A 13,043-nucleotide genomic window follows, 5' to 3' on the forward strand; every position below is an offset into this window, starting at 1 on the left:
CAGTGCCTGGGGTCATAATAGGAGGGAAAGAAACAGATACAGAAGCCCTCCGGGGCGGGGGAGAGGCCACGGGACAGTGGAGGCAGAGATTGGAGACGTACTGCCATGAGCCAAGGGATCCCAAAGATTGCCAGAAGCCACCAGAGGCTGGAAGAAGGAAGGATTCTCCCCTAGAGGCTCCAGGGGCAACGTGGGCCTGCCGACATGTCGATTTCAGGCCCCTGCCTCCAGAATATGACAGAATACCTGTCCGTTGTTGCAAGGCCCCCAGTGTGTGGCACCTACAAGTAGCAGATTTTTATCAGGTATGTGTGTCCCTCAAGGCCGTGGGATAAGTTTCTCTCCTTTCCTCCAATCAGCGATTCCCACCCGCCCCCAGCCTTGTAGCTCAGGCCACCACGCTGACCCTGCCAGGGCTCTCCTTAGCAGGGCAGAGGATGGACGTGTCCGCAACATTCCACGTGGTAATTGTCCGAATGATCCTGCACACAGTGAGGTAGAGACCTCTCTAATACTCAGTAACTCGGTTAAGAGGAGGACAGAAGGGGGCTGGGACCTTCCCACTGGAGATAAGCGGTCCATGTGCTGGAGCAAAGGCGTCTGGGACCTGGGCCATGCCTGCCAGACCACCCTTCTACATACGCCCCTCCCCAAGCAGTGTTACCCCTTGGGGGCACAAGATAGGAAAGGGGACGTTCTGCACCCAGCTCCCAGGGGGTGTGAACATGCACCAGACCCTGGGCCGGCACGGGGCAGGAGAACACCATCAAGAAGGAGAAGGGAGCTCGCCTTTTGTGGAAGGGAGGGCCCGCAGCATGGCGTAGCTGTCGCCCCCAACATGCCAGGTCAACGTGCACTCTAGGGTGAGAGATCCTGGCACGTTTTTAGAAACCTCCATCTCTGTGTAATGCCAGAAGCTCCAGAGAGGCAACCCTTCTAACAACCCAGAAGAGAGGAGCTTCCAGACTGCCTGGACGCTGGAGGAAGGTGCCCCGGAGGACAGCAGGGAGGCAGAGGCAGGGAGAAGGCTGAGGGGCGCGTTAACAGCTTTGATTTGCACACACGTCTTTACTGTCGGACTCTTATAACGGGCGTGCGCACGGATTACCTCCAGAATCCGTTTCTTCTTTGTTCTTAGCTCCCCGGCTGGTAACGATGGCCCCGCTCGCCACCTTCCCCTCTGCTTTCCCGTGGTAAGGCAGCCGCCGTGGTTAGCAGGGAGAAGGGAGCTAACAAGGTGTTGGTACCAGCTCCCTGGAATGACGGAGACACCCGTATTTTAAAGGCGCATCCGGTCAGTTCCACCCCGGCCTGGGGCAGCCTGGCCCAGGGGAGGGCGGCGACACGCTGGAGCGACAGGCCAAGTTCACGGACACCACGAGCGGCCAAACACGGCGCGGCCGGCAGGACGCGCGCCAGGGCTTCAGCCCACAGGTGGCCGGGGTCACCTCCACCTCCGACGTGGGGCTCACGGCGCGCGCATCCTCCCCGCGTTCTCCACGCGGGCTAGGCCACGTGACTTGCTTTGGCCAATGGGAAGGAGCGAACGTGGTGCGTGGGGAGGCCGGAAACCGTTCTACTGCTTCTGCGCAACAGGAACGCCGGGTGAGCTGCCTGCGTCCGCTCCCCGGGAGCCTCTGAGCTGAGCTGCTGGCCGGCGCCCTGGATGCTGCAGGCAGGTGCGCGCGTGGGGACAGGTGTGCACCGGAAGCAGGTGTGCGCGTGCGGGGAGGTGTGGACGTGGGGCAGGTGTGCGCGTGCGGGCAGGTGTGGGCCTGGGGGCAGCGGTGCGCATCTGTTTCATTTATGGCAGTCGGTAAGTTAGAATCACCGCGTGAGGGCCTGAGTAGTGTGATCACCACCGAGAAATCGTCTTGGGTGCTCGTTTCCCACGTGACTCTGGCGACGTCCCCTCGTGACCTACGTGGGTCACGTGAGGGAGCCCCTCCTCCCCCCGAGCAGCCCCGGCCCAAACACGGCCACGCGGCCAAGGCAGGGCAAGCAGAATGCTTCGTCAGGTGTTGATTCCAGGCTGGGGAGATGGGCTGCCTTTCTCCTTCTAGAAATGACCGGCTGTCGAGAGGACGAAGGCTTGGCGGGGCGGGGCGGAGAAGTCTCAGCGGCCACACTGGTTCTTTGTGGGAAGTCTGTTGGGGACTGAACCCTGAGCCCTGTTTATTCAGAAGGCATCAGTGGCCTACAAACCTGTCTAGAACATGCAGGCCTATTGGAGACCTGGAAGAAAATGGTATCGACCCCCAAATCCAGAAGGGAAATTGCAAAGACCAGCCTGTGTTTATATAAATACCTACAAAATATATCATTATGCCGCCTTTATTAATGGTTACAAGTGAGCATTCACAGGATGTCACGGCGTTTGCAAGTAAGTGGCAGGCTTTGTTTTCTCGCGTCACAGGAGTTCCCAAGGATTCAGGATAACCACTGAGCCCACCTGGCCACCGTTAGCTGAGCCACTAACAGTGAAATAAATCAGGAAGGCTTCTGTGGTGAGGAGCAGCGACCCCCCCCCCCCCCATGCTCTGACAGATGTCGTGTGTTTCTCTCACATAACAAGAATTCCCGGACAGGGAGAGAGGCGCAGTTCTCACATACCCATTCCTCAACCAAATATTGGTAAAGAGAATGAGATTGGTTACATTCAGGTAACAAAATGCTCTGTGCCCGCCTGCCTTGTAAACCCTTTATGATATGAACTCAGTCCTCTTACAGCCCTATAAGCTGGGTGTAATTACGATCCACGTTTCACAGATGAGGAAACTGGCCCAGAGAGGCTGGGTTACTTGGTCAAGGTTGCACAGCTTTGTAAGTGGAAAAGCTGAGATTTTAGCCCAAGTCACCGGGCTCCAGAATTTACCTCCACACTCCTCTGCCCTTCACTGCCCTTGGATGATGCAGAAGCATGCTGGAGCCACAGGTAGGAACAGCTTCTCCGGAGGGCAGAGGGGGGATGGTGACTGGTTTGAGGACGGGGTAGACGCTGGAATGAAATCCAAATGCCATAAGGAAAGAGACCAGGGATGGATGCCGAGTCGGTCCCAATGACAGCCCGTCTTTGGTCCCTCCTCCCTCCCCTCTTCCTCCCTCCTGCCCTGTCTCCTTCCTCCCCTGGGGACATGCTGGCATGAAGCGGAGGACTGAAAAGCCAATAATTGCTCTTTCCCACCTTGGTGACCCTCAGCACCCCTTCTGCCCTTTCTCTTCACCCCCCACTTCTCGCTCTTTGACTTGCGTCATCAGGTGACTTTGGCAATGTCAGCCATAAGTGGATTATGAGAAGCAAATCTTTTGTTTAAACAGAAATTCTAATTTTCTGAAAGGCGGTGAATAAATAGTCCGGAATGCATTAGAGATCAGCAGATCTTGTTTGCGTAAAAGCGTGCTTCAGTTTCTTTATATAAGCAGAAAATAGCAGCTCTCAGTCCTTACCAGAAGCTTCTCTGTGTCAAAGGGTTGGTCTCGCCATTTCAATTTGCGTTGCTCAGAAGATGCTGAAGGTGCCTGCTCTGGTGCGAAGCCACATCTCATGGCCCGGGTGGGTCACAGGCTTGCCCCCCTCCGCTGGGCACTGAGCAGCTCTTCCCCGGCTTTCTACTGCTATAGTCCAATCCCTTCAAACAGATGCATTTTCCGGGGGGGGGGGGGGGGATGAATTATAAACTGCCTTTACCCAGGAGGGGAAACGCCCATGGCCTGGAATCCAGGAGGGCTGAGGCCAGGCCTGGGAAAGCCCTCCGTGGTTGTCTGGGTTTCGATGCTGTCAAAGGCAGTACGTTCTTTCCAGCACCTCTCACGAGAGGCTCCAGCAACTTCTTAAGCCACAGGCCAGGGAGGGTCGTCAGTGAGATGCCTCAGAGTGGGTATCTCAGAGGCCACCACGACCACGTAAGCAAGAGAGGGGAGTTTATTATAAAGGGGCAGGCGGGTCTCCCGGCAGCAAGGGCAAGCAGCGATCCCGTTACAGAGCTGTGTGGCCTGTCACCCCAAACCTAGTGGCTTAACAGGACCATTTTGTTAACGTGCCCAGATTCTGTGGGAATTTGGACAGGGCACATTGGAAAGGATGTGTCTTCATGTCCTGGCCTCTGCTGTGATGGAGGCTGGAGGCAGCATCTGGTGGTGGGGAGGACCTCACAGGGACCGTCAGAGGGGCACTTACACGTGGCTTCTCCCCGTGGCCTTGGTGTCCGTGAGGAGGTGCCCCGCAGACCTCCACCTGCAGGGAAGGTGACGGCCCCACAGCCCCAGCTCCTGAAATTCATTACAGCGATTCAGCACTTCTGTACATTACGCGGCACCCATCCTGACAGGTGTGCTTTAATCCCCATCACCCACTGCACCTGTCCCCCCACCTGCCTCCCCTCTGGTAACCACCAGTTTGTTCTCTGTAGTCAAGAGTCTGTTTCCTGGTTTGTCTCTTTTTTTTTTCTTTGTTTTCTTTTTTAAATTCCACCTATGTGTGAAACCGTATGGTATGTGTCCTTCTCTGATTTGTTTCACGTAGCGTAATATCCTCCAGGTCCATCCACGTTGCTACAAATGGCAAGATTCCATTCTTTTTTTTTTAATGTTTATTTATATTTAAGAAGGGGGGGGGGGGCTGGGCAGAGAGAATCCCAAGCAGGCTCCACGCTGTCAGTGCAGAGCCCAATGGGGGGCTCAAACCCATGAACTGTGAGATCGTGACCTGAGCCAAAATTAAGAGTTGGGTGCTTAACCCACCGAGCCGCCCAGGCGCCCTAAGATTTCATCCTTTTTTGTGGCTGAGTAATATTCCACTGTACACCTACCACATCTTTAGCTGTTCATCTGTCGACGGACACTTGGGCTGCTTCCATAGGTTGACTATTGTAGATTATGCTGCTGTAAACACAACAGGGCATGTATCTTTTTGAATTAGCGTTTTCAGATTCTTTGGATATCTACCCAGCAGTGAAATTATCATATGGCAGTTCTGTTTTGAATTTTTTGAGGACGCTTCATACTGTTTTCCACAGTGGCTGCAACGTTTTCTCACCAGCAGTGCACCAGGGGTCCTTTTTCTGCGCATCCTCGCCAAAACGTGTTGTTTCTTGTGTTGTGGATTTTAGCCATTCTGACAGGGGTGAGGTGACCTCTCATTGTGGTTTTGATTTGCATTCCCCTGACGATGAGTGACATTGAGCATCTTTTCGTGTGTCTGTTGGCCGTCCGTATGTCTTTGGACATAAATCTGTTCATGTCTTCTGCCCATTTTTAATTGGATTATTTGCTTTTTGAGTGTTGAGTAGAATCAGTTCTTTATTTTGAATACTCACCCTTTGTTGGATATTTGCAACTATCTTTGCAAATATTTGCAAATATCTTCTCTCATTCAGTAGGTTGTCTTTTAGTTTTATTGTTTCCTTCACTGTGCAGAAGCTTTTTTATTTTATTTTATTTTATTAATATTTATTTATTTTTGAGACACAGACAGAGCATGAACGGGGGAGGGTCAGAGAGAGAGGGAGACACAGAATCGGAAGCAGGCTCCAGGCTCCGAGCCGTCAGCACAGAGCCCGACGCGGGGCTCGAACTCACGGACCGCGAGATCATGACCTGAGCCAAAGTTGGCCGCTCAACCGACTGAGCCACCCAGGCGCCCCAGAAGCTTTTTGTTTTTACTCTAGTCCCAATGGTTTATTTTTGTCTCCCCTTTCCTCAGTAGACATATCTAGACGTTGCTACAGCCGATGTCAGAGAAACTACTCCCTGTGCGCTCTTCTAGGATTCTTATGGTTTCAGGTCTCACATTTAAGTTTTTCACTCATTTTGGGTTTATTTGTGTGTGTGGTGTAAGAAAGTGGTCTGTCCAGTTTCATTCTTCTGCACGTGGCTGCCCGGTGCTCCAACACCCATTTCTTGCAGCGACTGCCTTTTCCCGTTGCGTATTCTTTCCTTCTTCGTCAAAGATCAATTGACTGTATCATTGTGGGTGTATTTCTGGGCTCTCTCTTCTGTTCCTTAGATCTCTGTGTCTATTTTTGTGTCGGTTCCATACTATTTTGGTTACTATAGCTTGGTAGTATATCTTGAAATCTGGGATTGTTATGCTTCCAGTTTTGTTCTTTTTTTTTTCTTTTTTTTAATTTTTAAAATTTTTTTTTAGAGAGAACAAGTGGGGGAGAGGGGCAGAGGGAGAGAGAGGGAGGGAGGGAGAGAGACAGAGAAAGAGAGAGAATCCCAAGCAGGCCCCACACTCAGCCTGGAGCCAGACATGGGGCTCAATCCCATGACCCTGGGATCATGACCTGAACCGAAATCAAGTGTCAGACCCTCAACCAGCTGAGCCACCCAGGAGCCCCTGTTCTTCTTTTCCAAGATTTCTTTGGCTATTTGGGGTGTTTTGTGGCGCTACACAAATTTTAGGACTATTAGTTCTAGTTCTGTGAAAAATGCTGGTATTTTGATAGGGATTGCACTGAATCTGTACGTTAGTTTGGGTAAGGTGGACATTTTAACAATACTCTTTCTTCTAATCCACGAACGTGGAATATCTTTCCATTTGTGTTGTCTTCAATTTCTTTCATCAGTGTTGTATGGTTTTTAGAGTATAAGTCTTTCACCTCTTTGGTTAAGTGTATTCCCAGGTTTTTTGTTATTTTCAGTGCAATCAAGAATAAATAAAAATAATAAATGGGATCAATTTCTTAATTTCTCTTTCTGGTACTTCATCATTGCCATTGAGAGGTTTTAAGCTGAGAAGGAGCATGTTAGGATTTGTGTGTTTTTTATAATCTCCCTGAGTGGAGGAAGCAAGGGCAGTGTAAACATTAGGTGCTCTCCTACAAGTAATGGAAATCCCAGACTCCAGGCGCCCCAGGACACTTTTTCATTTTAAGTGTGAACCTGGGGGGGAATCTGGGTGGCTCAGTCAGTTAAGCATCTGACTGTTGATCTTAGCTCAGGTCATGATCTCATGGTTCAAGGGATCGAGCCCCATGTCTAAGCTGTCAGCCCAGAGCCTACTTGGGATTCTCTCTCTCCCTCTTTCTCTCTCTCTCTCTGCCCCTTCCCCACACATGCTCACCCACTCTCAAATAAATAATCTTCAAAAATAATAAAAATAAGTGGGAGCCTTCAGAGAGGGTTATCCACATTCTCTATTAGTAACATAATATGAAATCCCCCAAGAATAATGACCCCATTTTCCGGGAGTATTTTCTATCCCCACCGATGACTTCACCACATGTTCCAGTCCTGAGAACTTAGAATCCGTTCAGCCCAATTTGGAGGGGGAAAAAGACTGCTTTCAACCAATTCCCTGTTTAATAAAATTATGCCGCTTAAGATTTCAACTTGATTAAATTTAAAAATATAAATGTCTGGGTAGAAAGTCCAACATAATGGCTTTTATTAAAGCATCTCTGGTCAAAAGCCCAGTTCAGATATCATGTGGTTTCAAGTCTGCTTTTTCCTGCTGACTCATACTTTCTATAAACAGCTTCGGAGACGATAAAGCCTGCATTTGTCAACAGGGATGCTCCCGTCCTATCTTGATGAATACAAGGGATAGAGCATTATCACATTTACTCTGCTCAGAAGGAAAGGTGGCCTGCCAATTTGTGTTATTACCCCAAAAGGAATTCTGTAATGGATAAGCCCTAGACAAATCATGGATTCCCTGTTCATAGATGCTCTAGCCTTATAAGTACTTTGAAATTGCTCTGAGCTGTTGATATCCTTCTGAGCCATACACTTTGCTATAAACCTTAAACTTCATTTGCAGGCAATTTAACCTTCAATTTATCCACAAACTTTTAAAGAAAACTGGGCAATTTCCCAAAGCAAATTACTCCTGAAATGTGAAATAGTGGCTCACAAGCACGACCACTTTAAAATTGGCGAGACTGCCCTGAAAATTAAGACAGTTTACATTCAAACTAACTGAACAATGATTGATCAGGACTTTGGTTGGGGTTTTTGTTGTTGTTGTTGTTGTTGTTGTTGTTGTTGTTGTTGGGCTTTTTTTTTTGTTTCTTCGCCTTTCCGATTGTTAAATATTTTTTAAGTGTTTATTTCTTTTGAGAGGGGGGAGGGGCAGGGAGAGAGAGACTCCCAAGCAGGCTCCACGCCGTCAGCGCTGAGCCAACGCGGGGCTCGATACCACAAACCATGAGGCCGTGACCTGAGCCGAAATCAAGAGTTGGGCACTAAACCAGCTGAGCCCTCCCCCCGGGTGCCCCTCAGATTATTAAATATTTAAATGGTTGATGATACCTCCTGATGGCAAAGGAGTAACTGCTCTCGTAAAAGCCAATGAGATGCAAATTGCTACAGCCTTATCAGGAGGTATTTGCGGCAGTCACTGTGAACATGTTAACACAACGGTTATCACACTGCAGAAACCTTACCCACGGGCAGAGACACAGCAGAGATGTTCCTGGTAGACTTGGTTCCAGCAGGAGTTCACATTTCAGTGAACAATCGTACACGTGCCTTCAAAAAGGATGGGCTAGGCCAATTGACACTGATGATGATCATCACTTATCAAGACATGTTGTGGCGGGGAGAACGTGGTAAGAGACGAATCAAGCTGGAACTCATGTTAGAGAATGCTCCCCCCCCCCCCACCAAAGTAATTTTCTGTCTGGGTGCGTATGTAGGCAGCTTCTTGGGGAGGGTCTGCCCCTGTAGAGTCAACACGTGAATAATTGGGCTCACACACATTGCCAGTATTCTCTCCTATTTGGCATCAGCCTTTTGACTTTCGTTGATGGATTCTTCAAAAACACATCTAGACTTTCGTGTTTCATTTATTCAGTACCTATCAGTCCTAGGACCCACGAGTTATAGAACCTCTTTGTGTTTCTGTTTATTGGTGTTAAAAATGGGGCTCCTACTATTATGCTATGAGGTCGTGGTGAGGATTAAATATCTTGATACTTGGAACTCGTTTAGGACAGTGCCTGCACAAATGTGAGGTCTTATTACGAATGGTTGTTATTTGACTCTGAGCTATGTGAGGGCAGGAACCCCATCCTTTGTATTCACTGTGGTGAATTGCAAATTATGGCCTCAGATTTCTCTCATCCCAGTATTGGTCCCTGGGCAATGGGATTTTGCCACCCCTCCCACCCAGATATGGGGTCCTAGCTCCCCTCCCCTTGAATCTGGGTTGGCCCCGTGACTTGCTTTGACCAATAAAGGCAACAGAACTGATATCCTACCATCTCTGAGGCTAAGCCTAAGAGTGCGTACAGTTTCCACCTTCATTCTTGTGAAATGCTGCCCTCTATGGAAACTAGCCTAATATAATCTCAGCCTGGAGGAGAGCTGAGGCACCCCACCAATGCCCAGCACCAGCCACTATGTTTGTGAGGCCGTGTTAGGACTTCCAGCCCAGCTGACCCTCTAACCATGTGCCCTCGTGAGACCAGCAGAGAAGAATTCCTAGGTGACCCACAGAGTCATCAGTAATAAAATATCACTGTTGTTTCAAACTAAGTGTGAATACTAAGTATTGGGGTGACCCCTTACTTAGCAAGCACTAACTGATACATCCATCATTGCTTCTGTCATGCCTAGCACAGGGCTGGCCCTAGTGAATGCTCGATAAATATTTGCCAAATGCATGAGTGAGTCCATGAACAGAAGAAACAATGAATGAATGAATGAATGAATGAATGAACAAATGGAGAGGAATGTGAGAGATGCAACCCTTTTGTTCTGTTGGACGATTCATTCCACAGAACAGGAGGACCAAGTGACAACATCCACGATCGCTTTAATTGCTGAGTTCAGAGTCTGTGTGCCTAGAAAGGGAAATGTGATCAGACATAACCTTCCAGTCACGTCAGACCAACTTCGCACGTCCCCTCTGTGGATTATAGAAGGACACCCAAATTTCAGATGCGAGTACCTGGACTGTCTTAAAAACCAGACCGTCCATTAATATATTTCAGGAAATTATGCTCAAGCTGGTTATCTTAGTTATTAGTAGGGTCGATGTTTCTTCTCTCAACCACAGATAAAAAAAAAGTGCCATGTGGGAACGCTGACAGTGATTTGGACTCCGTGGAGTGCTTTAGTTTATCTTTATCGTGTACAACAGAAATCTTAATTTTCCACTTGTATTAAGTTTTTCTTGCTCCTGAGGCAAAACCAGAAGGCAAAAAAATCTTCAAAGCCATTGAACCGTGTTTGCATCTTCATGTTGGATTTCAGTTTTTAAGACAGAGTTGAGAAGACAAAACAGATTAATTAATTCAGGTGTCACAATTGTAATTATCTAATTGGCTTTATTCCCCAGACTTTCAGTATTTTTAATTCAGCCAGTAGTTAAGTTTTGAATATTTCTATGGCATAAACATTTGTTAATCAACTACCATAAAATGTAGTTTTCTTTTTAAAAAATGATTTCCTGGGGCTGGCAGGGAGGGAAGTAGGAAGAAAAAAATAAATGGGCGAGCGTTCTCATTTTTCATGCCACAGAGTCAATAAATACTCTTGAGAGTTAAAACGTGGAGCCCGAGAGAAAGTCAGTCGCTTCAGCTTCTGTGATTTTCATAATCTTGTTTCTTAACTTTGAAGGGATAGTGAACTTGTTTCTCCTAATTGTGTGGGGGGGGATGTGTGTGCAGGCACGTGTGTGTGCCTGCGCGTGTGCACATGTGTGAGAGCGTGCACGTGTGTGCGCATGGCCAGTGATGGGTAGTTTCTATGATTTCAGATTCTTTTATTGTTAAATCTAAGCAAAATCAAATGCTTTCTCATCGAATATAATATGTATAGTAAAATACTCTTGTTTTCAGCAAACCGTGTTACTGGGTTTACATCCATATTGCAGAGACCAGATACTGACCATGGTCCTGATTTGGGGAGGAGGGTGTAGATCACAGAGACCAGACGCTGACCATGGTGCTGATTTGGGTAGGAGGGTGTGAGGGCGTTTTTTTCCTACGGCATTATTCTTTGCAACTATATACATTGTTCAATTTTTTTTAAAGCAGTAATCACGTATCATTTTATGAAAAGCTGTAAACTTATTATGTTTTTTAAAGCAAATAACCAAATATATCTTCCCTGGTTTCCTCCAAGTTAGACCTTTACCTCAAAACTTCTGGCTTTAGAAGCCTGCAGCAGAAATGGCGTCATGAGAAGCCATCAGCAGGTAGAGGATCCTGTGGGGCCTGAGAAGGAGCACTGGGGAGGGAGAGGAGAGGGACTGAGACACTCTGAGCAGTGGGAGCATCTCTCCACCACAGGCAGGTTGGCCCCAGAAGACTAGAAGAGGCTGAGGAAAGAGCCCATACAGACCAGACCCTGCTACAGTAAAGGTGCAGAGGTCTCCAGGGGCACTTGGGTGGCTCAGTCGGTTAAGCGTCCAACTTCAGTTCAGGTCATGATCTTGCAGTTCGTGGGTTCAAGCTCCGCATCGGGCTCTGTGCTGACAGCTCAGAGCCTGGAGCCTGTGTAGGATTCTGTGTCTCCCTCTCTGTGCCCCTCCCCCACTCACGCTGTGTCTCCTTCTGTCTCTCAAGAATAAATAAACATGAAAACATTTTTAATAAAAATCAAAAAAAATTTTTTTTAAGGCACAAAGATTTCCAAGAAGGGGACCTTAGAGGCTCTCCTATCCTCGAGTATACTCTCTGGTGAACTCACATTTTGATTTCTTTGAATCACAGCGAGATAGAAATTCCAGAACACTAGGTGCTAGAGACCTGTCACAGGATATCACGTTCCCAGTGTTCTTCTGTGTCACATGCAACATCCAGAAACATCTAGAGATGCTCTGGACCGCCTCCGGCCGTGTGTCTGAGAGTGGAGTCATGTGGCATCCTGCTGCCACTCTCGGGGGTCCAAGGTGGCTGCAGGAGGCCATCCCACATGCAGCCTGCAGCCCAGCCTCCCTTCCCGTGTGTCAGGCTGGCGAAGGGACGGGCTCCGTGCACGGGGCGGGGTGCGCCACGTTCTCCGGGGACACAGAGATCGGGGTCCCTTTCGAATTGTAGACCAGATGTACATCTTGCCTTCTCAAAAAGTAAGTGCTTTCAGTGCAGGCGAGCAGGATTCCTGAGCAGAAAGGTTTGGAGCGGAGAATTTGCAGATGTTCCTTTCCTCTCCCACAGGGCGGCTCTTTGGCCTGCTCGCTCACTTGTGCAGCAAATATTCTCTGAGCAGTTCCTGTGCCTGGTATTGCTCTGGCCCTGGGGAAACAACTCCAAATCCCTGGTCCTCACAGCCCTTGCGCTCTGGGATCGGAGACAGACAAGCAAGCCTATACCAGGCAGGCAGGTGCTGATACAAGATAGAGGGGAGATGGGGAGCACTGATAGGGAGTTGGGATGGACCTTGCTTGTTTTTTTTTTACATAGCGTTCACAAGAAAGTCCCTAAAGAGACAGTGACGTTTGAGCTGAGCTCTCAAAGAAATGGAGGAGCCAGCCATAGGGATACTGGGGGCAGGGGCAAGGGTTGTAGGCAGAGGGAACTGTGCGTGCAAAGGTCCTGTGGCAGAAGCAAAGCTGGTATGCTCCAGGAGAACAGGGAGGTCGGTGAAGAGGTCAGAGCCAGGGGAAGATGGGAGGAGATGAGACCAAGGAGGTAGGGCAGGGCCAAATGGAGTAGGGCTTAGCACAGCATGCTGCTGTAAGGACTAGGTCAGGCTGGTCAGTGCCCTGGCGTGGTGCTAATCCATAAATACATACTGGATTTGAATTTCTAAGGCAGTGTCATCGTGTTAAGGGAAAATTCCCTTTAAACATTGTTTTTCCAGACTGTGAAAAGGAGGCATCGAATCATTTTTAAAATTTTCTGCTTCAATTATTAATGTTTTTAAACGTTTTCTCTTATTTAGTGATAAATTACCTTAAGAACAAAACCTATTTGGTCCGGGTGACTTTTCTTCTCTAATGAGTTGTTTTATGCTGGTTGGTAGGAATTTATCAAAGACTTTCGCATCTATCATTACAAGTGGTATTGATCTATAATATTTTTCAGAAATGATTTTTTTCTTGGTTCTGGAATATTCCATTTGAAGAGTGTACCCTAATCATTTTAGTG

General features: G+C 48.3%; 1 long non-coding RNA gene across 3 annotated transcripts in view; it reads left to right on the forward strand.

Annotated features, from left to right (window-relative positions):
- The window catches only part of LOC102902075, a 23,910-nt gene continuing 10,867 nt past the window's right edge, over positions 1-13,043 (forward strand). For all 3 annotated transcript variants that reach the window (XR_006590152.1, XR_002150157.3, XR_002738568.2), the window contains exons 1-2: positions 1-305; positions 1,139-1,679. This is a non-coding gene — a long non-coding RNA (uncharacterized LOC102902075). The remainder of the gene's footprint in view (positions 306-1,138; positions 1,680-13,043) is intronic.

Source organism: Felis catus, chromosome E2 (genome assembly GCF_018350175.1).
Source record: "Felis catus isolate Fca126 chromosome E2, F.catus_Fca126_mat1.0, whole genome shotgun sequence".
Lineage (NCBI taxonomy): Eukaryota > Metazoa > Chordata > Mammalia > Carnivora > Felidae > Felis > Felis catus.